Here is a 26,635-nt window from a genome sequence, read left to right as displayed (position 1 = left end):
CAAAAATAAATGGCGTATCAGCAGCTAGCAGGTTGCTCAGAGGTTTGGCGATTTTTGAAAAATCCTTTATAAACCTCCTGTAGAATCCTGCATGCCCCAGAAAGCTTCTGATTGCCTTAACATTGGCAGGTCGTGGTAGTTTTTCAATTACCTCTACCTTACCTTGATCCACCTCTATTCCCTTGTTCGAGATTTTGTGCCCAAGGACAATTCCTTCAGTCACCATAAAGTGACACTTCTCCCAGTTTAAAACCAGGTTAGTCTCTTGGCATCTCTTTAAAACAAGTGCTAAATGGTTAAGGCAGGAGCTGAATGAGTCTCCAAACACTGAAAAGTCATCCATGAAGACTTCCAGAAATTTTTCCACCATATCAGAGAAAATGGAGAGCATGCACCTCTGAAAGGTTGCAGGTGCATTGCACAGGCCAAATGGCATCCTTCTGTATGCAAACACTCCAGATGGGCATGTGAATGCCGTTTTCTCCTGATCCTGGGGATCTACTGCAATTTGATTATAACCTGAATATCCATCCAGGAAGCAGTAGTATTCATGACCTGCTAGTCTTTCTAGCATCTGGTCTATGAATGGTAAAGGAAAATGATCCTTTCTGGTAGCTGTATTGAGCCTTCTGTAATCAATACACATACGCCACCCAGTAACTGTTCTTGTAGGAACCAGTTCATTTTTTTCATTATGAACCACTGTCATATCACCTTTCTTAGGGACGACTTGGACAGGGCTCACCCAGGGGCTGTCAGAAATAGGATAAATAATCCCAGCCTCTAGCAATTTAGTGACCTCTTTCTGCACTACTTCCTTCATGGCTGGGTTCAGCCGCCTTTGTGGTTGAACCACTGGCTTGGCGTCACCCTCCAGTAAGATCTTGTGCATGCATCTAGCTGGGCTAATGCCCTTAAGATCACTGATGGACCATCCAAGAGCTGTCTTGTGTGTCCTTAGCACTTGAATTAGTGCTTCCTCTTCCTGTGGCTCTAAGGTAGAGCTTATGATTACAGGAAAGGTATCACCTTCTCCCAAGAATGCATATTTTAGGGAAGGTGGTAATGGTTTGAGCTCGGGTTTAGGAGGTTTCTCCTCCTCCTGAGGGATTTTCAGAGGTTCTACTATTCTCTCTGACTCCTCCAGATCAGGCTGAACATCTTTAAAGATGTCCTCTAGCTCTGATTCTAGGCTCTCAGCCATATTGACCTCTCTTACCAGAGAGTCAATAATATCAACACTCATGCAGTCATTTGGTGTGTCTGGATGTTGCATGGCTTTGACAACATTCAACTTGAACTCCTCCTCATTGACTCTCAAGGTTACTTCCCCTTTTTGGACGTCAATGAGGGTTCGGCCAGTTGCTAGGAAAGGTCTTCCTAGAATGAGAGTTGCACTCTTGTGCTCCTCCATTTCCAACACCACAAAGTCAGTAGGAAAGGCAAATGGCCCAACCTTGACAATCATGTCCTCAATCACGCCTGATGGGTATTTAATGGAGCCATCAGCAAGTTGAAGACATATCTTGGTTGGTTTGATTTCTTCAGTTAAACCAAGCTTTCTGATAGTAGATGCAGGTATTAGGTTGATACTTGCCCCAAGATCACATAAAGCTTGCTTGGTGCAAGTGCCCTCTAATGTGCATGGTATCATAAAGCTTCCAGGATCTTTAAGCTTCTCAGGTAGGCTTTTCAAAATGACTGCACTGCATTCTTCAGTGAGGTAAACTTTTTCAGTTTCCCTCCAATCCTTCTTATAACTTAAGATCTCTTTCATGAACTTAGCATAAGATGGTATTTGCTCAAGTGCTTCTGCAAACGGAATCTTTATTTCGAGGGTCCTGAGATAGTCTGCAAAGCGGGCAAATTGCTTATCCTGTTTTGCTTGGCGGAGTTTTTGAGGATAAGGCATTTTGGCTTTGTATTCCTCAACCTTAGTTGCTGCAGGTTTATTACCTACAGAAGTGGGTTGAGAAGCCTTTTTAGAAGGGTTGTCATCAGCACTTGTATGTGACTGATCCCCCACTTGTATTTGAATGCCAAGGGTGGAGGCTGGAGTGGCGTTAGACGCCACCTCCTTGTTTGTTACTGGCGTTTGAACGCCAGAGCCATGCTCCCTTTGGGCGTTCAACGCCGAATTCATGCTTGTTTCTGGCGTTGAACGCTAGGAATGAGCATGGTTTGGGCGTTCAGCGCCAGCTTTATTCCTCTCTGGGCTCTGACTATCCTCAGAGGGATTTTGAGTGGCCATTTGTTCATTTCTTGGTTTCCTGCTGCTTTGAAGTGAGGTATTTAATGTTTTCCCACTTCTTAATTGAACTGCTTGGCATTCTTCTGCTATTTGTTTTGACAGTTGCTTTTCTGTCTGCTTTAATTGTGCTTCCATATTCCTGTTAGCCATTCTTGTTTCCTGTAATATTTCCTTGAATTCGGCTAGCTGCTGAGTTAGAAAGTCTAATTGCTGATTGAATTCATTAGCCTGATCCACTGGACTGAGCTCAGCAGTTACTGTTTTAGCTTCTTCTTTCCTGGAAGATTCACTGCTTAGGTACAGATGCTGATTTCTGGCAACTGTATCAATAAGCTCTTGAGCTTCTTCAATTGTTTTTCTCATATGTATAGATCCACCAGCTGAGTAGTCTAGAGAAATCTGAGCTTTTTCTGTAAGCCCATAGTAGAAGATGTCTAATTGCACCCATTCTGAAAACATTTCAGAGGGGCATTTTCTTAGCATCTCTCTGTATCTCTCCCAAGCATCATAAAGAGATTCATTATCCCCTTGTTTGAAGCCTTGGATGCTTAGCCTTAGCTGTGTCATCCGTTTTGGAGGGAAATAGTGATTCAGGAATTTTTCTGACAGCTGTTTCCATGTTTTTATGCTGTTCTTAGGATGGTTATTTAACCATCTCTTAGCTTGATCTTTTACAGCAAACAAAAACAGTAATAATCTGTAGACATCCTGATCTACTTCCTTATCATGTACTGTGTCAGTAATTTGTAAAAATTGTGCCAGAAACTCTGTAGGTTCCTCCTGTGGAAAACCGGAATACTGGCAGTTTTGCTGCACCATGATAATGAGCTGAGGATTCAACTCAAAGCTACTAACTCCAATGGAGGGTATACAGATACTACTCCCATATGAAGCAGTAGTGGGGTTAGCATATGACCCCAGAGTCCTCTTGGACTGTTCATTCCTACTTGCTTCCATGATGAAATACAAGGGATAATTTATATGTTGATTTTTTTTGAATTAATTTTTATAAAATAAAATAAAAAATGAAATAAATAAAAGAAATTGAAAATATTTTGAAATTGAAATTTGAATTTTTATATAGAATTTTCGAAAAAAAAAGTAGTTCAAAATTAGTTAGAAAATATAAAATTTTTTTTTGAATTTTGAATTTTATGATGAAAGAGAAAAACACATAAAAGACACAAGACTTAAAATTTTTAGATCTAATGCTCCTTATTTTCGAAAATTTTGGAGGGAAAACACCAAGGAACACCAAACTTAAAGATTTTAAGATCAAGACACAAGAAAAACTCAAGAACACCTTAAAGATTCACAAGAACACCAAGAACAAAAGGAAGAACACCAAACTTAAGATTTTTAGAAAACTTTAATAAAATTTTCGAAAATTATAAAATGATTAACAAGAAAACACCAAACTTAAAGTTTGGCACAAGATTCAATCAAAGAAAAATTATTTTTGAAAAAGATTCCAAAGCGTAAACCCAATTATCAAGAATATAAACCAATACTCTGGCCAATTGGGAGTAAATGTAACACTTGTTCTGAATATTCCAATTAATGCTTTTAAAAGAACACAAGTGAAACAAGAAAAGACACAAAGCAAGAAAAACTCAAGATCAACAAGAAAGATAAACAAGAACAACTTGAAGATCAAGGAAAAACAAGAACACGCAATTGACACCAAACTTAGAACAATACACTAGACTCACGAAAATTAGCAATTAATAAAGAAAAATAATATATTTTGAAAAGAAATTTTTGAAAAGAAACTATCCTATCAAGATTTAATGACTCTATAACAATAAGAATAAATTATTCCTAATCTAAGAAATAAAATAAGCCTTCAATTGTTCAAACTCAACAATCCCCGGCAACGGCGCCAAAAACTTGGTGCACGAATTTGCAATCTAACTCTTTGGCAATTCGCACAACTAACCAGCAAGTGCACTGGGTCGTCCAAGTAATACCTTACGTGAGTAAGGGTCGATCCCACGGAGATTATTGGTTTGAAGCAAGCGATGTTTATTTTATTATTCTTAGTCAGGATATTAATTAAAATTATCAGTTGGAATTATTAGATTGGAAAAATAAAAGAGAATAATAGCGTTACTTGTTGTGCAGTAATGAGAAATATGTTGGAGTTTTGGAGATGCTTTGTCTGCTGAACTTCAACTCTTCCTTGAAATCCTTCTTCACACGCAAAGTCCCTTCCATGGCAAGCTCTATGTAGGGTGTCACCGTTTTCAATGGCTACCTCCCATCCTCTCAGTGAAAACATTCCTATGCTCTGTCACAGCACGGCTAATCATCTGTCGGTTCTCAATCAGGTTGGAATAGAATCCATTGATTCTTTTGCGTCTGTCACTAACGCCCAGCCTTCAGGAGTTTGAAGCTCGTCACAATCACTCAATCCCAGAATCCTACTCGGAATACCACAGACAAGGTTTAGACTTTCCGGATTCTCATGAATGCCGCCATCAATCCGGCTTATACCACGAAGATTCTGCGTAATGAATCTAAGAGATACTCATTCAGTCTGATGTAGAACGGAGGTGGTTGTCAGGCTCACGTTCATGGGTTGGGGAAGGTGATGAGTGTCACGGATCATCACCTTCTCCATAATTAAGCGCGAATGAACATCTTAGATAAGAACAAGCGTGTTTGAATGGAAAACAAAGGAATTGTATTAATTCATCGAGACGCTGCAGAGCTCCTCACCCCCAACAATGGAGTTTAGAGACTCATGCCGTCAAAAAGTATGTAATTCAGATCTGAAAATGTCATGAGGTACAAGATAAGTCTCTAAAAGTTGTTTAAATAGTAAACTAGTAACCTAGGTTTACAGAATATGAATAAACTAAGATAATTGGTGCAGAAATCCACTTCTGGAGCCCACTTGGTGTGTGCTGGGGCTGAGACTAAAGCTATCCACGAGTAGAGGCTTTTCTTGGAGTTAAACTCCAAGTTATGACGTGTTTTGGGCGTTCAACTCCGGATCATGACGTTTTTCTGGCGTTTAACTCCAGACAGCAGCATGAACTTGGCGTTAAACGCCAAGTTACGTCATCTATCTTCACGCAAAGTATGGACTATTATATATTGCTGAAAAGCCCTGGATGTCTACTTTCCAACGCCGTTGAGAGCGCGGCAATTGGACTCCTGTAGCTCCAAAAAATCCATTTCGAGTGCAGGGAGGTCAGGATCCAACAGCATCAGCAGTCCTTTTTCTGCCTAGGTCAGATTTTTGCTCAGCTCCCTCAATTTCAGCCAGAAAATACCTGAAATCACAGAAAAATACACACACTCATAGTAAAGTCCAGAAATATGATTTTTGCCTAAAAAATAATAATATTTAACTAAAAACTAATTAAAACATGCTAAAATCTACATGAAATTACCCCCAAAAAGCGTATAAAATATCCGCTCATCACTATGCAGCATCCAGACACCCCAAATGACTGCATGAGCATTGATATTATTGACTCTCTGGTAAAAGAGGTCAATATGACTGAGAGTCTCGAATCAGAGCTAGAGGACATTTTTAAAGATGTTTAGCCTGATCTGCAGGAATCAGAGAGAATAATAGAACCTTTGAAAATACCTCAGGAAGAGGAGAAACCTCCTAAACCCGAGCTCAAACCATTACTACCATCTCTGAGATATGCATTTCTGGGAGAAGGTGATACCTTCCCTGTGATCATAAGCTCTACCTTGGAGGCACAGGAATAGGAAGCACTAATTCAAGTGCTAAGCACACACAAGACAGCTCTTGGGTGGTCCATCAGTGATCTTAAGGGCATTAGCCCAGCCAGATGCATGCACAAGATCCTATTGGAGGGTGATGCCAAGCCAGTGGTTCAACCACAAAGGCGGCTGAAACCAACCATGAAGGAGGTGGTGCAAAAGGAGGTCACTAAATTACTAGAGGCTGGGATTATTTATCCCATTTCTGATAGCCCCTGGGTAAGCCCTGTCCAAGTCGTCCCTAAGAAGGGTGGCATGACAGTGGTCCATAATGAAAAAAATGAACTGGTTCCTACAAGGACAGTTACAGGGTGGCGTATGTGTATTGATTATAGAAGGCTCAATACAGCTACCAGAAAGGATCATTTTCCTTTACCATTCATAGACCAAATGCTAGAAAAACTAGCAGGTCATGAATACTACTGCTTCCTGGATGGATATTCAGGTTATAATCAAATTGCAGTAGATCCCCAAGATCAAGAGAAAACAGCATTCACATGTCCATCTGGCGTATTTGTATACAGAAGGATGCCATTTGGTCTGTGCAATGCACCTGCAACCTTTCAAATGTGCATGCTCTCAATTTTCTCTGATATGGTGGAAAAATTTCTGGAAGTCTTCATGGATGACTTTTCAGTATTTGGAGACTCATTCAGCTCCTATCTTGACCATCTAGCACTTGTTCTAAAGAGGTGCCAAGAGACTAACCTGGTTTTAAACAGGGAGAAATATCACTTTATGGTGACTGAAGGAATTGTCCTTGGGCACAAAATTTCGAACAAGGGAATAGAGGTGGATCAAGCTAAGGTAGAGGTAATTGAAAAATTACCACCACCTGCCAATGTTAACGCAATCAGAAGCTTTCTGGGGCATGCAGGATTTTATAGGAGGTTTATAAAGGATTTCTCAAAATTGCCAAACCTCTAAGTAATCTGCTAGCTGTTGACACGCCATTTATCTTTGATAAGGAGTGTCTGCAGGCGTTTGAGACTCTGAAAGCTAAGCTGGTCACAGCACCAATCATCTATGCACCAGACTGGACATTACCTTTTGAATTAATGTGTGATGCCAGTAACCATGCCATTGGTGCAGTGTTGGGACAAAGGCATGACAAGCTTCTGTACGTCATTTACTATGCCAGTCGTGTTCTAAATGACGCACAGAAGAACTACACAACCACAGAAAAAGAGCTACTTTCAATGGTTTACGCCATTGACAAGTTTAGATCCTATTTAGTAGGATCAAAAGTGATTGTGTACACTGACCATGCTGCTCTTAAATATCTACTCACAAAGCAGAATTTAAAACCCAGACTCATAAGATGGGTGTTGCTTCTGCAAGAGTTTGATATAGAAATAAGAGACAGAAAAGGGACAGAGAATCAAGTAGCAGATCACCTGTCCTGAATAGAACCAGTAGAAGGGGAGTCCCTCCCTCTTACTGAGATCTCTGAAAACTTTTCGGATGAGCAACTCTTTGCCATCCAGGAAGTGCCATGGTTTGCAGACATTGCAAACTACAAGGCAGTGAGATTCATACCCAAAGAGTACAGTAGGCAGCAATCAAAGAAGTTGATCACGGATGCAAAGTATTATCTTTGGGATGAACCATATCTCTTCAAGAGATGTGCAGACGGAGTAATCTGTAGATGTGTGCCTAAAGAAGAAGCACAGAAGATCCTCTGGCACTGCCATGGATCATAGTATGGAGGATATTTTGGAAGTGAGCGAACAGCCACAAGAGTCCTCGAATGCGGCTTCTACTGGCCTACTCTCTATAAAGATTCTCAAGTGTTTGTACTTAATTGTGACAGTTGCCAAAGATCTGGCAATCTGCCTCACAGTTATGTCATGCCTCAACAAGGGATCTTGGAGATTGAGTTGTTTGATGTATGGGGTATTGACTTCATGGGGCCTTTCCCACCATCATACTCAAACACTTACATTCTGGTGGCAGTGGATTATGTATCCAAATGGGTAAAAGCTATTGCAACACCCACTAATGACACTAAGACAGTGCTAAAATTCCTCCAGAAACACATCTTCAGCAGATTTGGTACCCCTAGAGTATTAATCAGTGATGAGGGCACTCATTTCTGCAATTACTCTGCTTTGGTTCATTATGGAGTTAGCCACAGGGTAGCCACTCCATATCATCCATAGACAAATGGGCAAGCTGAAGTTTCTAATAGAGAACTTAAAAGAATCCTGGAGCGAACTGTGATTAACCGTAGAAGGGATTGGGCAAGAAGCTTGGATGATGCTCTGTGGGCATACAGAACAGCATTCAAGACCCCTATAAGGACCTCTCCATACCAGCTTGTGTATGGAAAGGCATGTCACTTGCCAATGGAACTGGAACATAAGGCCTATTGGGCTACCAGATTCCTAAACCTTGATGCCAAGCTAGCTGGAGAAAAACGATTGCTTCAGTTAAATGAGCTAGAGGAATTTAGACTCAATGCTTTCGAGAATGCAAAAATTTGCAAAGAGAAAGCAAAAAGATGACATGATAAGAAACTGTCATCCAGAGTCTTTGAGCCAGGGCAGAAAGTTCTACTATTTAATTATAGGCTCAGATTGATGAGCGGATAATTTGTACGCTTTTTGGCATTGTTTTTAGTATGTTTTTAGTATATTTTAGTTAGTTTTTAGTATATTTTTATTAGTTTTTAATTAAAATTCACTTTTCTGGACTTTACTATGAGTTTGTATGTTTTTCTGTGATTTCAGGTATTTTCTGGCTGAAATTGAGGGACCTGAGCAAAAATCTGATTCAGAGACTGAAAAGGACTGCAGATGCTGTTGGATTCTGACCTCCCTGCACTCGAAGTGGATTTTCTGGAGCTACAAAAGCCCAATTGGCGCGCGCTCAACGGCGTTAGAAAGTAGACATCCTAGGCTTTCCAGAAATATATAATAGTCCATACTTTGCTCAAGATTTGATGGCCCAAACCGGCGTTCAAAGTCACCTTCAGAATTCCCAGCGTTAAACGCCGGAACTGGCACCAAAGTGGGAGTTAAACGCCCAAACTGGCACAAAAGCTGGCGTTTAACTCCAAGAAGAGTATCTACACGAAAATGCTTCAATACTCAGCCCAAGCACACACCAAGTGGGCCCGGAAGTGGATTTTTATGTCATTTACTCACCTTTGTAATTCTTAAGCTACTAGTTCCCTATAAATAGGACCTTTTACTATTGTATTTTTCATCTTCGGACATCTAGTTCTTAGATCAGATCTTGGTTCTTCTGGTTCCCTCTCTGGGGCCGAGGCCAATGATCACTCTTGTTCTTATGTATTTTCAACGGTGGAGTTTCTACACACCATAGATTAAGGTGTGGAGCTCTGCTGTATCTCGAGCATTAATGCAATTACTATTGTTCTTCTATTCAATTCAGTTTGTTCTTATTCCAAGATATTCATTCGCACTCAAGAACTTGATGAATGTGATGATTATGTGACGCTCATCATCATTCTCACTTATGAACGTGTGACTGACAACCACTTCCGTTCTACAAGCAACCAAGGCTCTAATGTTTATCTCTTGGGTTCTTTAACCAGAATCTTCGTGGTATAAGCTAGAATTGATGGCGGCATTCAAGAGAATCCGGAAGGTCTAAACCTTGTCTGTGGTATTCTGAGTAGGATTCAATGATTGAATGACTGTGACGAGCTTCAAACTCGCGATTGTGGGGCGTTAGTGACAGACGCAAAAGAATCACTGGATTCTATTCCGACATGATCGAGAACCGACAGCTGGATAGCCGTGCCGTGACAGGGTGCGTTGAACATTTCCACTGAGAGGACGGGACTGTAGCCACTGACAACGGTGATGCCCAACATACAGCTTGCCATGGAAAGGAGTAAGAAGGATTGGATGAAGACAGTAGGAAAGCAGAGAGACGGAAGGGACAAAGCATCTTCATACGCTTATCTGAAGTTCTCACCAATGAATTGCATAAGTATCTCTATCTTTATCTTTATGTTTTATTCATATATCATCCATAACCATTTGAGTCTGCCTGACTAAGATTTACAAGGTGACCATAGCTTGCTTCATACCAACAATCTCCGTGGGATCGACCCTTACTCGCGTAAGGTTTATTACTTGGACGACCCAGTGCACTTGCTGGTTAGTTGTGCGAAGTTGTGTTTATGCCATGGTATTGAGCACCAAGTCTTTGGGGCCATTACTAGGGATTATTTGAGTTGTGAAAAGTAGTGATCACAATTTCGTGCACTAAGTTTTTGGCGCCGTTGCCGGGGATTGTTTCGAGTATGGACAACTGACGGTTCATCTTGTTGCTTAGATTAGGTATTTTTCAGAGTTCTTAAGAATGAATTCTAGTGTTTCAAGGTGATGATCTTATCAACACCAAAGCTGATTGATTCTCATCAATTTAGCTCTTGAATGCAATGTCCTGCTGAAGCTTGGCTATCCATGTCTAATTTCTTTGGACTGAAGCTTTAGACTAACATGGCATGATTCCTGGAATTCTCATTAAGAATTTTGATACCTTTATCTTCTTTTCCACTTAATTTTCGAAAAATCCAAAAAAATTTTACAAAATCATAAAAACAAAAAATATTGCATGTTTCTGTTCTTCTTGCATGTGTCTTAAGTAATCTTCAAGTTGTTCTTGATGATTTTCTTGTTTTGATATTTGAATTCTCTTGACTTGAGTGTTTTGTTGTTTCTCATATGCATTCTCATTTTGTTAGTGTCAGTAATATACAAACTGCTAAGTTTGGTGTCTTGCATGCATTGTTATTTGTTTAGTTGCATTTTGATTATTCCTCATTATTAAAATCCAAAAATATTTTAATTTGTGTCTTTTCAGTCAATACTACAGAGAATTGAGATTCAGAACATACAGCAGAGGAATTACACAGAAAAAGTTGGGCGTTCAAACGCCCAGAAGAGGAAAACTGGCGTTTAAACGCCAGCCAGGGTGCCTGGCTGGGTGTTTAACGCCCAAAGGGTAGCATTTTGGGCGTTAAACGCCAGAATGGATACCATTCTGGGCGTTTAACGCCAGGATGGCACAAGAGGAAGATTTTGTTTTAATGCAAATTTTTTTAAGTTTTCAAAAAATCTTTTCAAATCATATCTTTTCAATCAATCTTTTTCAAAATCAATTTCTTTCCTTTTTCAAAAATACTTGCTATCAATAATGATTGATTCAACATTTCAAGTATGTTGCCTTTTCTGTTGAGAAAGGTTTAATGTTTGAATCATATCTTTTCTGTTAGGCAAGTCATTAATTTTTAAAATCAATCTTTTTAAATTGTTTTCAAATCATATCTTTTCAATCATATCTTTTAATCACATCTTTTTCAAAAAAAGTTTTCAATCATATCTTCTTCAAAATCTTTTTCAAAATGTTTTTAAAAATCTTTTTAATTATTTTCGAAAAAATCTCTTCCCTCTTCTCACATCCTTCTATTTATGGAGTACCACTCCTCCTCAATGCACAAATTCGAACTCTATCTCACTAAGTTCGAATTCTTCTACCTCTTCCTTCTATTTTTCTTTTCCTCTGACACCTCAAGGAATCTCTATACTGTGACATAGAGGATTCCATACTTTCTTGTTCTCTTCTCTTTCATATGAGCAGGAGCAAAGACAAAAGCATTCTTGTTGAGGCTGACCCTGAACCTGAAAGGACCTTGAAGCGAAAGCTAAGAGAAGCTAAGGCACAACTCTCTGTAGAGGACCTAACAGAAAACTTCAAAGAAGAAGAACCCATGGCAGCCGAAAACAACAACAATGCCAACAATGCAAGGAAGGTGCTGGGTGACTTTACTGCACCTACTCCCGACTTCTATGGAGAAGCATCTCTATCCCTGCCATTGGAGCAAACAACTTTGAGCTTAAGCCTCAATTAGTTTCTCTAATGCAACAGAATTGCAAGTTTCATGGACTTCCATTGGAAGATCCTCATCAGTTTTTAGCTGAATTCTTGCAAATCTGTGACACTATCAAGACTAATGGGGTTGACCCTGAGGTCTACAGACTCATGCTATTCCCTTTTGCTGTAAGAGACAGAGCTAGGATATGGTTGGACTCACAACCTAAAGAGAGCCTGAACTCTTGGGAAAAGCTAGTCAATGCCTTCTTGGCAAAGTTCTTTCCACCTCAAAAATTGAGTAAGCTTAGAGTGGAAGTCCAAACCTTCAGACAGAAGGAAGGTGAATCCCTCTATGAAGCTTGGGAAAGATATAAACAATTAATCAGAAAGTGCCCCTCTGACATGCTTTCTGAATGGAGCATCATAGGTATTTTCTATGATGGTCTGTTTGAACTGTCTAAGATGTCATTGGATAGCTTTGCTGGAGGATCTCTTCATCTGAAGAAGACGCCTACAGAAGCTCAAGAGCTCATTGAAATGGTTGCAAATAACCAATTCATGTACACTTCTGAAAGGAATCCTGTGAACAATGGGACAAATCAGAAGAAAGGAGTTCTTGAGATTGATACTCTGAATGCCATACTGGCTCAGAATAAAATATTGACTCAGCAAGTCAATTTGATTTCTCAAAGTCTGTCTGGAATGCAAAATGCACCAGGCAGTACTAAAGATGCTTCATCTGAAGAAGAAGCTTATGATCCTGAGAACCCTTCAATAGAAGAGGTGAATTAAATGGGAGAACCCTATGGAAACACCTATAATTCTTCATGGAGAAATCATCCAAATCTCTGGAAGGATCAACAGAGACCTCAACAAGGTTTCAACAACATAATGGTGGAAGAAACAGGTTTAGCAATGGCAAGCCTTTTCCATCATCTTCTCAGCAACAGACAGAGAATTCTAAGCAGAACCACTCTGACTTAGCAACCATGGTCTCTGATCTAATCAAAACCACTCAGAGTTTCATGACTGAAACAAGGTCCTCCATTAGGAATTTGGAGGCACAAATGGGTCAGCTGAGCAAGAAATTTACTGAACTCCCTCCTAGTACTCTTCCAAGCAATACAGAAGAGAATCCAAAAGGAGAATGCAAGGCCATTAACATGACCTACATGGCCGAATTTGGAGAGGAGGAAGAGGCAGTGAACGCCACTGAGGAAGACCTCAATGGACGTCCACTGGCCTCCAATGAGTTCCCTAATGAGGAACCATGGGAATCTGAGGCTCAAAATGAGACCATAGAGATTCCATTGGACTTACTTCTGCCATTCATGAGCTCTGATGAGTATTCTTCCTCTGAAGAGGATGAATATGTCACCGAAGAGCAAGTTGCTAAATACCTTGGAGCAATCATGAAGCTAAATGACAAGTTATTTGGTAATGAGACTTGGGAGAACAAACCTCCTTTGCTCACCAAAGAACTCGATGACTTGTCTAGGCAGAGATTACCTCAAAAGAGACAAGATCCTGGGAAGTTTTCAATACCTTTTACCATAGGCACCATGACCTTCAAGAAGGCTCTGTGTGACTTAGGGTCAAGTGTAAACCTCATGCCTCTCTCTGTAATGGAGAAGCTAGGGATCTTTGAGGTACAAGCTGCAAGAATCTCACTAGAGATGGCAGACAATTCAAGAAAACAAGCTTATGGACTTGTAGAGGGTGTTCTGGTAAAGGTTGAAGACCATTACATCCCTACTGATTTCATAGTCCTAGAGACTGGGAAGTGCATGGATGAATCCATCATCCTTGGCAGACCCTTCCTAGCCACAGCAAAGGCTGTGATTGATGTGGACAGAGGAGAATTGATTATTCAAGTGAATGAAGAATCCTTTGTGTTTAAGGCTCAAGGATACCCCTCTGTCACCATGGAGAGGAAGCATGAAGAGCTTCTCTCAAAACAGAGCCAAACAGAGCCCCCACAGTCAAACTCTAAGTTTGGTGTTGGGAGGCCACAACCAAATTCTAAGTTTGGTGTTGAACCCCCACATTCAAACTCTAAGTTTGGTGTTGGGAGGTTCCAACATTGCTCTGAGCATTTGTGAGGCTCCATGAGAGCCCATTGTCAAGCTACTGACATTAAAGAAGCGCTTGTTGGGAGGCAACCCAATGTTATATTTTATCTATTTTCCTTTGTTATTTTATGTTTTCTTTAGGTTGATGATCTTGGGAAGTCACAAAATCAATTGAAAAAGCAAAAACAGAATGAAAAACAGGAAGAAAAATAGCACACCCTAGAGGAAGACCTTGCTGGCATTTAAACGCCAGTAAGGGCAGCAAATGGGCGTTTAACGCCCAGTCTGGCACCATTCTGGGCGTTTAACGCCAGAAAGGGGCACCAGACAGGCGTTAAACGCCAGGAAAGGGCAAGAAGTTGGCGTTAAACGCCAGAAATGGGCATCAGCCCGGCGTTTAACGCCAGAATTGGCATGAAGAGCAATTTTGCTCGCCACTTGGTGCAGGGATGACTTTTCCTTGACACCTCAGGATCTGTGGACCCCACAGGATCCCCACCTACCCCACCACCCTCTCTCTTCTTCTTCACCCATTCACCAATCACCTCAACCACTCATTCCCAAAAACCCTTCACCTATCAAATCCCATCTTTCTCTTCACCACTCACATCCATCCTTCATAAAACCCCACCTACCTCACCATTCAAAAATTCAAACCACTTTCCCTCCCAAACCCACCCTCACATGACCGAACCCTACCCCTCTCTCCACCCCTATATAAATCCATCTTCACTCCTTCATTTTCACACAACCTAAACACTACTTCTCCCCCTTTGGCCGAACCACAAAGCCATCTCCATCTCCTCTACTTCTTCTTCTTCTACTCTCTTCTTCTTCTTTTTGCTCGACGAGACGAGCAAACCTTTTAAGTTTGGTGTGGTAAAAGCATTGCTTTTTGTTTTTCCATAACCATTTATGGCATCCAAGGCCGGAGAAACCTCTAGAAAGAGGAAAGGGAAGGCAAAAGCTTCCACCTCTGAGTCATGGGAGATGGAGAGATTCATCTCAAGGGTGCATCAAGACCACTTCTATGAAGTTGTGGCCTTGAAGAAAGTGATCCCCGAAGTCCCTTTCAAACTCAAAAAGAGTGAATATCCGGAGATCCGACATGAGATCCGAAGAAGAGGTTGGGAAGTTCTTACCAACCCCATTCAACAAGTCAGAATCTTAATGGTTCAAGAGTTCTATGCCAATGCATGGATCACCAAGAACCATGATCAAAGTGTGAACCCGGACCCAAAGAATTGGCTTACAATGGTTCGGGGGAAATACTTAGATTTTAGTCCGGAAAATGTGAGGTTGGCATTCAACTTGCCCATGATGCAAGGAGATGAACATCCTTACACTAGAAGGGTCAACTTTGATCAAAGGTTGGACCAAGTCCTCACTGACATTTGTGAAGAGGGCACCCAATAGAAGAGAGATTCAAGAGGGAAGCCGGTTCAACTGAGAAGGCATGACCTCAAGCCCGTGGCTAGGGGATGGTTGGAGTTTATCCAACGCTCAATCATTCCCACTAGCAACCGGTCCGAAGTTACTATAGACCGGGCCATCATGATCCATAGTATCATGATTGGAGAAGAAGTAGAAGTTCATGAGGTTATAGCCCAAGAACTTTATAAGGTGGCGGACAAGTCCTCTACCTTGGCAAGGTTAGCCTTTCCTCATCTCATTTGTCACCTCTGTTATTCAGTTGGAGTTGACATAGAAGGAGACATCCTCTTTGATGAGGACAAGCCCATCACTAAGAAAAGGATGGAGCAAACAAGAGATCCCACTCATCATGAAATCCCTGAGATACCTCAAGGGATGCACTTTCCTCCCTGAGATAGCAAATCAACACCTCCCTAGGAGAATTGAGTTCCAACATGGGACAACTAAGGGTGGAGCACCAAGAACATTCCATCCTCCTCCATGAAATTAGAGAAGATCAAAGAATCATGAGAGAGGAGCAACAAAGGCAAGGAAGAGACATTGAGGAGCTCAAGCACTCCATAAGATCTTCAAGAGGAAGAACAAGCCGCCATCACTAAGGTGGACCCGTTCTTTAATCTCCTTGTTCTTTATTTTCCTGTTTTTCGAAATTTCATGCTTATGTTTATCCATGTTTGTGTCTTATGATCATTAGTGTCTTAGTGTCTATGCCTTAAAGTTATGAATGTCCTATGAATCCATCACCTTTCTTAAGAGAAATGTTCTTAATTGAAAAAGAGAAGAATTGCATGAATTTTGAATTTTATAACAGATTAATTATTTTGATGTGGTGGCAATACTTTTGTTTTCTGAATGTATGCTTGAACAGTGCATATGTCTTTTGAATTTGTTGTTCATGAATGCTAAAATTGTTGGCTCTTGAAAGAATGATGAAAAAGAAGACATGTTACTGAGGATTTGAAAAATCATAAAAATGATTCTTGAAGCAAGAAAAAGCAGTGAATACAAAAAAAAAGAGAAAAACGAGAAAAAAACGAAAAAAAAAGAGAAAGAGAAAAAGAAAGAAAAAGAAAGAAATAAGAGTTGTGATCCAAGGTAAAAAGAGTGTGCTTAAGAACCCTAGACACCTCTAATTGGGGACTCTAGCAAAGCTGAGTCACAATCTGAAAAGGTTCACCCAATTATGTGTCTGTGACATGTATGTATCCGGTGGTAATACTGGAAGACAGAGTGCTTTGGGCCACGGCCAAGACTCATAAAGTAGCTGTGTTCAAGAATCATCATACTTAACTAGGAGAATCAATAACACTATCTGGATTCTGAGTTCCTATAGAAGCCAATCATTCTGAATTTCAAAGGATAAAGTGAGATGCCAAAACTGTTCAGAGGCAAAAAGCTAAAGCCCCGCTCATCTAATTAATACTGATCTTCATAGATGTTTTTGGAGTTCATTGCATATTCTCTTCTTTTTATCTTATTTGATTTTCAGTTGCTTGGGGACAAGCAACAATTTAAGTTTGGTGTTGTGATGAGCGGATAATTTGTACGCTTTTTGGCATTGTTTTTAGTATGTTTTTAGTATATTTTAGTTAGTTTTTAGTATATTTTTATTAGTTTTTAATTAAAATTCACTTTTCTAGACTTTACTATGAGTTTGTGTGTTTTTCTGTGATTTTAGGTATTTTCTGGCTGAAATTGAGGGACCTGAGCAAAAATCTGATCCACAGACAAGGTTTAGACCTTCCAGATTCTCTTGAATGCCGCCATCAATTCTAGCTTATACCACGAAGATTCCGGTTAAAGAACCCAAAAGATAAACATTAGAGCCTTGTTTGCTTGCAGAACGGAAGTGGTTGTCAGTCACACGTTCATAAGTGAGAATGATGATGAGCGTCACATAATCATCACATTCATCAAGTTCTTGAGTACGAATGAATATCTTGGAATAAGAACAAGCTGAATTGAATAGAAGAACAATAGTAATTGCATTAATACTCGAGGTACAGCAGAGCTCCACACCTTAATCTATGGTGTGTAGAAACTCCACCGTTGAAAATACATAAGAACAAGAGTGATCATTGGCCTCGGCCCCAGAGAGGGAACCAGAAGAACCAAGATCTGATCTAAGAACTAGATGTCCGAAGATGAAAAATACAATAGTAAAAGGTCCTATTTATAGGGAACTAGTAGCTTAAGAATTACAAAGGTGAGTAAATGACATAAAAATCCACTTCCGGGCCCACTTGGTGTGTGCTTGGGCTGAGCATTGAAGCATTTTCGTGTAGAGACTCTTCTTGGAGTTAAACGCCAGCTTTTGTGCCAGTTTGGGCGTTTAACTCCCACTTTGGTGCCAGTTCCAGCGTTTAACGCTGGGAATTCTGAAGGTGACTTTGAATGCCGGTTTGGGCCATCAAATCTTTGGCAAAGTATGAACTATTATATATTGCTGGAAAGCCCAGGATGTCTACTTTCCAACGCCGTTGAGAGCGCGCCAATTGGGCTTCTTTATCTCCAGAAAATCCACTTTGAGTGCAAGGAGGTCAGAATCCAATAGCATCTGCAGTCCTTTTCAGTCTCTGAATCAGATTTTTGCGCAGGTCCCTCAATTTCAGCCAGAAAATACCTGAAATCACAAAAAAACACACAAACTCATAGTAAAGTCTAGAAAAGTGAATTTTAATTAAAAACTAATAAAAATATACTAAAAACTAACTAAAATATACTAAAAACATACTAAAAACAATGCCAAAAAGCGTACAAATTATCCGCTCATCACAACACCAAACTTAAATTGTTGCTTGTCCCCAAGCAACTGAAAATCAAATAAGATAAAAATAAGAGAATATGCAATGAACTCCAAAAACATCTATGAAGATCAGTATTAATTAGATGAGCGGGGCTTTAGCTTTTTGCCTCTGAACAGTTTTGGCATCTCACTTTATCCTTTGAAATTCAGAATGATTGGCTTCTATAGGAACTCAGAATCTAGATAGTGTTATTGATTCTCCTAGTTAAGTATGATGATTCTTGAACACAGCTACTTTATGAGTCTTGGCCGTGGCCCAAAGCACTCTGTCTTCCAGTATTACCACCGGATACATACATGCCACAGACACATAATTGGGTGAACCTTTTCAGATTGTGACTCAGCTTTGCTAGAGTCCCCAATTAGAGGTGTCCAGGGTTCTTAAGCACACTCTTTTTACCTTGGATCACAACTCTTATTTCTTTCTTTTTCTTTCTTTTTCCCCTTCTCCTTTTTTTTTCGTTTTTTTGTATTCACTGCTTTTTCCTGCTTCAAGAATCATTTTTATGATTTTTCAGATCCTTAATAACATGTCTTCTTTTTCATCATTCTTTCAAGAGCCAACAATTTTAGCATTCATGAACAACAAATTCAAAAGACATATGCACTGTTCAAGCATACATTCAGAAAACAAAAGTATTGCCACCACATCAAAATAATTAATCTGTTATAAAATTCAAAATTCATGCAATTCTTCTCTTTTTCAATTAAGAACATTTCTCTTAAGAAAGGTGATGGATTCATAGGACATTCATAACTTTAAGGCATAGACACTAAGACACTAATGATCATAAGACACAAACATGGATAAACATAAGCATGAAATTTCGAAAAACAGGAAAATAAAGAACAAGGAGATTAAAGAACGGGTCCACCTTAGTGATGGCGGCTTGTTCTTCCACTTGAAGATCTTATGGAGTGCTTGAGTCCTCAATGTCTCTTCCTTGCCTTTGTTGCTCCTCTCTCATGATTCTTTGATCTTCTCTAATTTCATGGAGGAGGATGGAATGTTCTTGGTGCTCCACCCTTAGTTGTCCCATGTTGGAACTCAATTCTCCTAGGGAGGTGTTGATTTGCTCCCAATAGTTTTATGAAGGAAAGTGCATCCCTTGAGGTATCTCAGGGATTTCATGATGAGTGGGATCTCTTGTTTGCTCCATCCTTTTCTTAGTGATGGGCTTGTCCTCATCAATTAGGATGTCTCCTTCTATGTCAACTCCAACTGAATAACAGAGGTGACAAATGAGATGAGGAAAGGCTAACCTTGCCAAGGTAGAGGACTTGTCCGCCACCTTATAAAGTTCTTGGGCTATAACCTCATGAACTTCTACTTCTTCTCCAATCATGATACTATGGATCATGATGGCCCGGTCTATAGTAACTTCGGACCGGTTGCTAGTGGGAATGATTGAGCATTGGATAAACTCCAACCATCCCCTAGCCACAGGCTTGAGGTCATGCCTTCTCAGTTGAACCGGCTTCCCTCTTGAATCTCTCTTCCATTGGGCGCCCTCTTCACAAATGTCAGTGAGGACTTGGTCCAACCTTTGATCAAAGTTGACCCTTCTAGTGTAAGGATGTTCATCTCCTTGCATCATGGGCAAGTTGAATGCCAACCTCACATTTTTCGGACTAAAATCTAAGTATTTCCCCCGAACCATTGTAAGCCAATTCTTTGGGTCCGGGTTCACACTTTGATCATGGTTCTTGGTGATCCATGCATTGGCATAGAACTCTTGAACCATTAAGATTCCGACTTGTTGAATGGGGTTGGTAAGAACTTCCCAACCTCTTCTTCGGATCTCATGTCGGATCTCCGGATATTCACTCTTTTTGAGTTTGAAAGGGACTTCGGGTATCACTTTCTTCAAGGCCACAACTTCATAGAAGTGGTCTTGATGCACCATTGAGATGAATCTCTCCATCTCCCATGACTCAGAGGTGGAAGCTTTTGCCTTCCCTTTCCTCTTTCTAGAGGTTTCTCTGGCCTTGGATGCCATAAATGGTTATGGAAAAACAAAAAGCAATGCTTTTACCACACCAAACTTAAAAGGTTTGCTCGTCCTCGAGCAAAAGAAGAAAGAAGAGAGTAGAAGAAGAAGAAGTAGAGGAGATGGAGATGGCTTTGTGGTTCGGCTAAAGGGGGAGAAGTAGTGTTTAGGTTGTGTGAAAATGAAGGAGTGAAGATGGGTTTATATAGGGGTGGAGAGAGGGGTAGGGTTCGGTCATGTGAGGGTGGGTTTGGGAGGGAAAGTGGTTTGAATTTTTGAATGGTGAGGTAGGTGGGGTTTTATGAAGGATGGATGTGAGTGGTGAAGAGAAAGATGGGATTTGATAGGTGAAGGGTTTTTAGGGAAGAGTGGTTGAGGTGATTGGTGAATGGGTGAAGAAGAAGAGAGAGGGTGGTGGGGTAGGTGGGGATCCTGTGGGGTCCACAGATCCTGAGGTGTCAAGGAAAAGTCATCCCTGCACCAAGTGGTGAGCAAAATTGCTCTTCATGCCAATTCTGGCGTTAAACGCCGGGCTAGTGCCCATTTCTGGCATTTAACGCCAACTTCTTGCCCTTTCCTGGCGTTTAACGCCAGTCTGGTGCCCCTTTCTGGCGTTAAACGCCCAGAATGGTGCCAGACTGGGCGTTAAACGCCCATTTGCTGCCCTTGCTGGCGTTTAAACGCCAGCAAGGTCTTCCTCCAGGGTGTGCTGTTTTTCTTCCTGTTTTTTATTCTGTTTTTGCTTTTTCAATTGAGTTTGTGACTTTCCATGATCATCATCCTAAAGAAAACATAAAATAACAAAGGAAAATAGATAAAATATAACATTGGGTTGCCTCCCAACAAGCGCTTCTTTAATGTCAGTAGCTTGATAGTGGGCTCTCATGGAGCCTCACAAATGCTCAGAGCAATGTTGGAACCTCCCAACACCAAACTTAAAGTTTGAATGTGGGGGTTCAACACCAAACTTAGAATTTGGTTGTGGCCTCCCAATACCAAACTTAGAGTTTGACTGTGGGGGCTCTATTTGGCTCTGTTTTGAGAGAAGCTCTTCATGCTTCCTCTCCATGGTGACAGAGGGGTATCCTTGAGCCTTAAACACAAAGGATTCTTCATTCACTTGAATGATCAATTCTCCTCTGTCCACATCAATCACAGCCTTTGCTATGGCTAGGAAGGGTCTGCCAAGGATGATGGATTCATCCATGCACTTCCCAGTCTCTAGGACTATGAAATCAGTAGGGATGTAATGGTCTTCAACCTTTACCAGAACACCCTCTACAAGTCCATAAGCTTGTTTTCTTGAATTATCTGCCATCTCTAGTGAGATTCTTGCAGCTTGTACCTCAAAGATCCCTAGCTTCTCCATTACAGAGAGAGGCATGAGGTTTACACTTGACCCTAAGTCACACAGAGCCTTCTTGAAGGTCATGGTGCCTATGGTACAAGGTATTGAAAACTTCCCAGGATCTTGTCTCTTTTGAGGTAATCTCTGCCTAGACAAGTCATCGAGTTCTTTGGTGAGCAAAGGAGGTTTGTTCTCCCAAGTCTCATTACCAAATAACTTGTCATTTAGCTTCATGATTGCTCCAAGGTATTTAGCAACTTGCTCTTCAGTGACATATTCATCCTCTTCAGAGGAAGAATACTCATCAGAGCTCATGAATGGTAGAAGTAAGTCCAATGGAATCTCTATGGTCTCATTTTGAGCCTCAGATTCCCATGGTTCCTCATTAGGGAACTCATTGGAGGCCAGTGGACGTCCATTGAGGTCTTCCTCAGTGGCATTCACTGCCTCTTCCTCCTCTCCAAATTTGGCCATGTAGGTCATGTTAATGGCCTTGCATTCTCTTTTTGGATTCTCTTCTGTATTGCTTGGAAGAGTACTAGGAGGGAGTTCAATAATTTTCTTGCTCAGCTGACCCACTTGTGCCTCCAAATTCCTAATGGAGGACCTTGTTTCAGTCATGAAACTCTGAGTGGTTTTGATTAGATCAGAGACCATGGTTGCTAAGTCAGAGTGGTTCTGCTTAGAATTCTCTGTCTGATACTGAGAAGATGATGGAAAAGGCTTGCCATTGCTAAACCTGTTTCTTCCACCATTATTGTTGTTGAAACCTTGTTGAGGTCTCTGTTGATCCTTCCAAGAGAGATTTGGATGATTTCTCCATGAAGAATTATAGGTGTTTCCATAGGGTTCTCCCATTTAATTCACCTCTTCTATTGAAGGGTTCTCAGGATCATAAGCTTCTTCTTCAGATGAAGCATCTTTAGTACTGCCTGGTGCATTTTGCATTCCAGACAGACTTTGAGAAATCAAATTGACTTGCTGAGTCAATATTTTATTCTGAGCCAGTATGGCATTCAGAGTATCAATCTCAAGAACTCCTTTCTTCTGATTTGTCCCATTGTTCACAGGATTCCTTTCAGAAGTGTACATGAATTGGTTATTTGCAACCATTTCAATGAGCTCTTGAGCTTCTGTAGGCGTCTTTTTCAGATGAAGAGATCCTCCAGCAGAGCTATCCAATGACATCTTGGACAGTTCAGACAGACCATCATAGAAAATACCTATGATGCTCCATTCAGAAAGCATGTCAGAGGGGCACTTTCTGATTAATTGTTTGTATCTTTCCCAAGCTTCATAGAGGGATTCACCTTCCTTCTGTCTGAAGGTTTGGACTTCCACTCTAAGCTTACTCAATTTTTGAGGTGGAAAGAACTTTGCCAAGAAGGCATTGACTAGCTTTTCCCAAGAGTTCAGGCTCTCTTTAGGTTGTGAGTCCAACCATATCCTAGCTCTGTCTCTTACAGCAAAAGGGAATAGCATGAGTCTGTAGACCTCAGGGCCAACCCCATTAGTCTTGACAGTGTCACAGATTTGCAAGAATTCAGCTAAAAACTGATGAAGATCTTCCAATGGAAGTCCATGAAACTTGCAATTCTATTGCATTAGAGAAACTAATTGAGGCTTAAGCTCAAAGTTGTTTGCTCCAATGGCAGGGATAGAGATGCTTCTCCCATAGAAGTCGGGAGTAGGTGCAGTAAAGTCACCCAGCACCTTCCTTGCATTGTTGGCATTGTTGTTGTTTTCGGCTGCCATGGGTTCTTCTTCTTTGAAGATTTCTGTTAGGTCCTCTACAGAGAGTTGTGCCTTAGCTTCTCTTAGCTTTCGCTTCAAGGTCCTTTCAGGTTCAGGGTCAGCCTCAACAAGAATGCTTTTGTCTTTGCTCCTGCTCATATGAAAGAGAAGAGAACAAGAAAGTATGGAATCCTCTATGTCACAGTATAGAGATTCCTTGAGATGTCAGAGGAAAAGAAAAATAGAAGGAAGAGGTAGAAGAATTCGAACTTAGTGAGATAGAGTTCGAATTTGTGCATTGAGGAGGAGTGGTACTCCATAAATAGAAGGATGTGAGAAGAGGGGAAGAGATTTTTTCGAAAATTAATTAAAAAGATTTTTAAAAACATTTTGAAAAAGATTTTGAAGAAGATATGATTGAAAACTTTTTTTTTTGAAAAAGATGTGATTAAAAAGATATGATTGAAAAGATATGATTTGAAAAACAATTTAAAAAGATTTGATTTTAAAAATTAATGACTTGCCTAACAAGAAAAGATATGATTCAAACATTAAACCTTTCTCAACAGAAAAGGCAACATACTTGAAATGTTGAATCAAATCATTAATTGATAGCAAGTATTTTTGAAAAAGGAAAGAAATTGATTTTGAAAAAGATTTGATTGAAAAGATATGATTTGAAAAAGATTTGATTTTGAAAACTTAAAAAAATTTGCATTAAAAACAAAATCTTCCCTCTTGTGCCATCCTGGCGTTAAACGCCCAGAATGGTATCCATTCTGGCGTTTAACGCCCAAAATGCTACCCTTTTGGGCGTTAAACGCCCAGCCAGACACCCTGGCTGGCGTTTAAACGCCAGTTTTCCTTCTTCACTGGGCGTTTTGAACGCCCAGCTTTTTCTGTGTAATTCCTCTGCTATATGTTCTGAATCTTCAATTCTCTGTATTATTGATTTGAAAAGACACAAATTAAAAATATTTTTGGATTTTTAATAATGAGGAATAATCAAAATGCAACTAAAATCAAATAACAATGCATGCAAGACACCAAACTTAGCAGTTTGTATATTACTGACACTAACAAAATGAGAATGCATATGAGAAACAACAAAACACTCAAGTCAAGAGAATTCAAATATCAAAACAAGAAAATCATTAAGAACAACTTGAAGATTACTTAAGACACATGCAAGAAGAACAGAAACATGCAATATTTTTGGTTTTTATGATTTTGTAAATTTTTTTTTTTGGATTTTTCGAAAATTAAGTGGAAAAGAAAATAAAGGTATCAAAATTCTTAATGAGAATTCCAGGAATCATGCAATGTTAGTCTAAAGCTTTAGTCTAAAGAAATTAGACATGGATAGCCAAGCTTCAGCAGGACATTGTATTCAAGAGCTAAATTGATGAGAATCAATCAGCTTTGGTGATGATAAGATCATCACCTTGAAACACTAGAATTCATTCTTAAGAACTCTGAAAAATACCTAATCTAAGCAACAAGATGAACCGTCAGCTGTCCATACTCGAAACAATCCCCGGCAACGGCGCCAAAAACTTGGTGCACGAAATTGTGATCACTACTTTTCACAACTCAAATAACCCCTAGTAATGGCCCCAAAGACTTGGTGCTCAATACCATGGCATAAACACAACTTCGCACAACTAACCAGCAAATGCACTGGGTCGTCCAAGTAATAAACCTTACGCGAGTAAGGGTCGATCCCACGGAGATTGTTGGTATGAAGCAAGCTATGGTCACCTTGTAAATCTCAATCAGGCAGACTCAAATGGTTATGGATGATATATGAATAAAACATAAAGATAAAGATAGAGATACTTATGCAATTCATTGGTGAGAACTTCAGATAAGCGTATGAAGATGCTTTGTCCCTTCCGTCTCTCTGCTTTCCTACTGTCTTCATCCAATCCTTCTTACTCCTTTCCATGGCAAGCTGTATGTTGGGCATCACCGTTGTCAGTGGCTACAGTCCCGTCCTCTCAATAGAAATGTTCAACGCACCCTGTCACGGCACGGCTATCCAGCTATCGGTTCTCGATCATGTCGGAATAGAATCCAGTGATTCTTTTGCGTCTATCACTAACGCCCCACAATCGCGAGTTTGAAACTCATCACAGTCATTCAATCATTGAATCCTACTCAGAATACCACAGACAAAGTTTAGACCTTCCGGATTCTCTTGAATGCCGCCATCAATTCTAGCTTATACCACGAAGATTCCGGTTAAAGAACCCAAGAGATAAACATTAGAGCCTTGTTTGCTTGCAGAACGGAAGTGGTTGTCAGTCACACATTCATAAGTGAGAATGATGATGAGCGTCACATAATCATCACATTCATCAAGTTCTTGAGTGCGAATGAATATCTTGGAATAAGAACAAGCTGAATTGAATAGAAGAACAATAGTAATTGCATTAATACTCGAGGTACAGCAGAGCTCCACACCTTAATCTATGGTGTGTAGAAACTCCACCGTTGAAAATACATAAGAACAAGAGTGATCATTGGCCTCGGCCCCAGAGAGGGAACCAGAAGAACCAAGATCTGATCTAAGAACTAGATGTCCGAAGATGAAAAATACAATAGTAAAAGGTCCTATTTATAGGGAACTAGTAGCTTAAGAATTACAAAGGTGAGTAAATGACATAAAAATCCACTTCCGGGCCCACTTGGTGTGTGCTTGGGCTGAGCATTGAAGCATTTTCATGTAGAGACTCTTCTTGGAGTTAAACGCCAGCTTTTGTGCCAGTTTGGGCGTTTAACTCCCACTTTGGTGCCAGTTCCGGCGTTTAACGCTGGGAATTCTGAAGGTGACTTTGAACACCGGTTTGGGCCATCAAATCTTGGGCAAAGTATGGACTATTATATATTGCTGGAAAGCCCAGGATGTCTACTTTCCAACGCCGTTAAGAGCGCGCCAATTGGGCTTCTGTAGCTCCAGAAAATCCACTTCGAGTGCAAGGAGGTCAGAATCTAACAGCATCTGCAGTCCTTTTCAGTCTCTGAATCAGATTTTTGCTCAGGTCCCTCAATTTCAGCCAGAAAATACCTGAAATCATAGAAAAATGCACAAACTCATAGTAATGTCCAGAAATGTGAATTTTAATTAAAAACTAATAAAAATATACTAAAAACTAACTAAAATATACTAAAAACATACTAAAAACAATGCCAAAAAGCGTACAAATTATCCGCTCATCACTCCCCATACTTAAACATTAGCATGTATCTTATGCTTAGCTCATGGAGATAAAATAAATGAGTAGGGAAAAGTAAGACTCATGCAATGCAATGCAACCTATGTATGAATGCAACTATATGATTCTGTCTACTTGGTTAAAAGTAAATAAGTTCTTTAAGACAAACATAAATTCAGAT

The 26,635-nt window shown here is 40.2% G+C and overlaps 2 non-coding genes across 2 annotated transcripts; one reads left to right on the top strand and one right to left on the bottom strand.

Moving 5' to 3' along the window:
• Positions 1-12,151: 12,151 nt before the first annotated feature.
• Positions 12,152-12,259, bottom strand: LOC130984473 (small nucleolar RNA R71). The gene has a single exon (XR_009088408.1). It is a non-coding gene; the product is annotated as a small nucleolar RNA R71 (small nucleolar RNA).
• Positions 12,260-22,744: 10,485 nt separating this feature from the next.
• LOC130983974 (small nucleolar RNA R71) lies at positions 22,745-22,852 on the top strand. Its single transcript, XR_009087938.1, has one exon. It is a non-coding gene; the product is annotated as a small nucleolar RNA R71 (small nucleolar RNA).
• The last annotated feature ends 3,783 nt before the right edge of the window (positions 22,853-26,635 follow it).

This window comes from Arachis stenosperma, chromosome 5 (genome assembly GCF_014773155.1).
Source record: "Arachis stenosperma cultivar V10309 chromosome 5, arast.V10309.gnm1.PFL2, whole genome shotgun sequence".
Taxonomy (NCBI): Eukaryota; Viridiplantae; Streptophyta; class Magnoliopsida; order Fabales; family Fabaceae; genus Arachis; species Arachis stenosperma.
The sequence above is the reverse complement of the archived record's forward strand: the minus strand, read 5'-3'. Positions and strand labels throughout refer to the sequence as shown.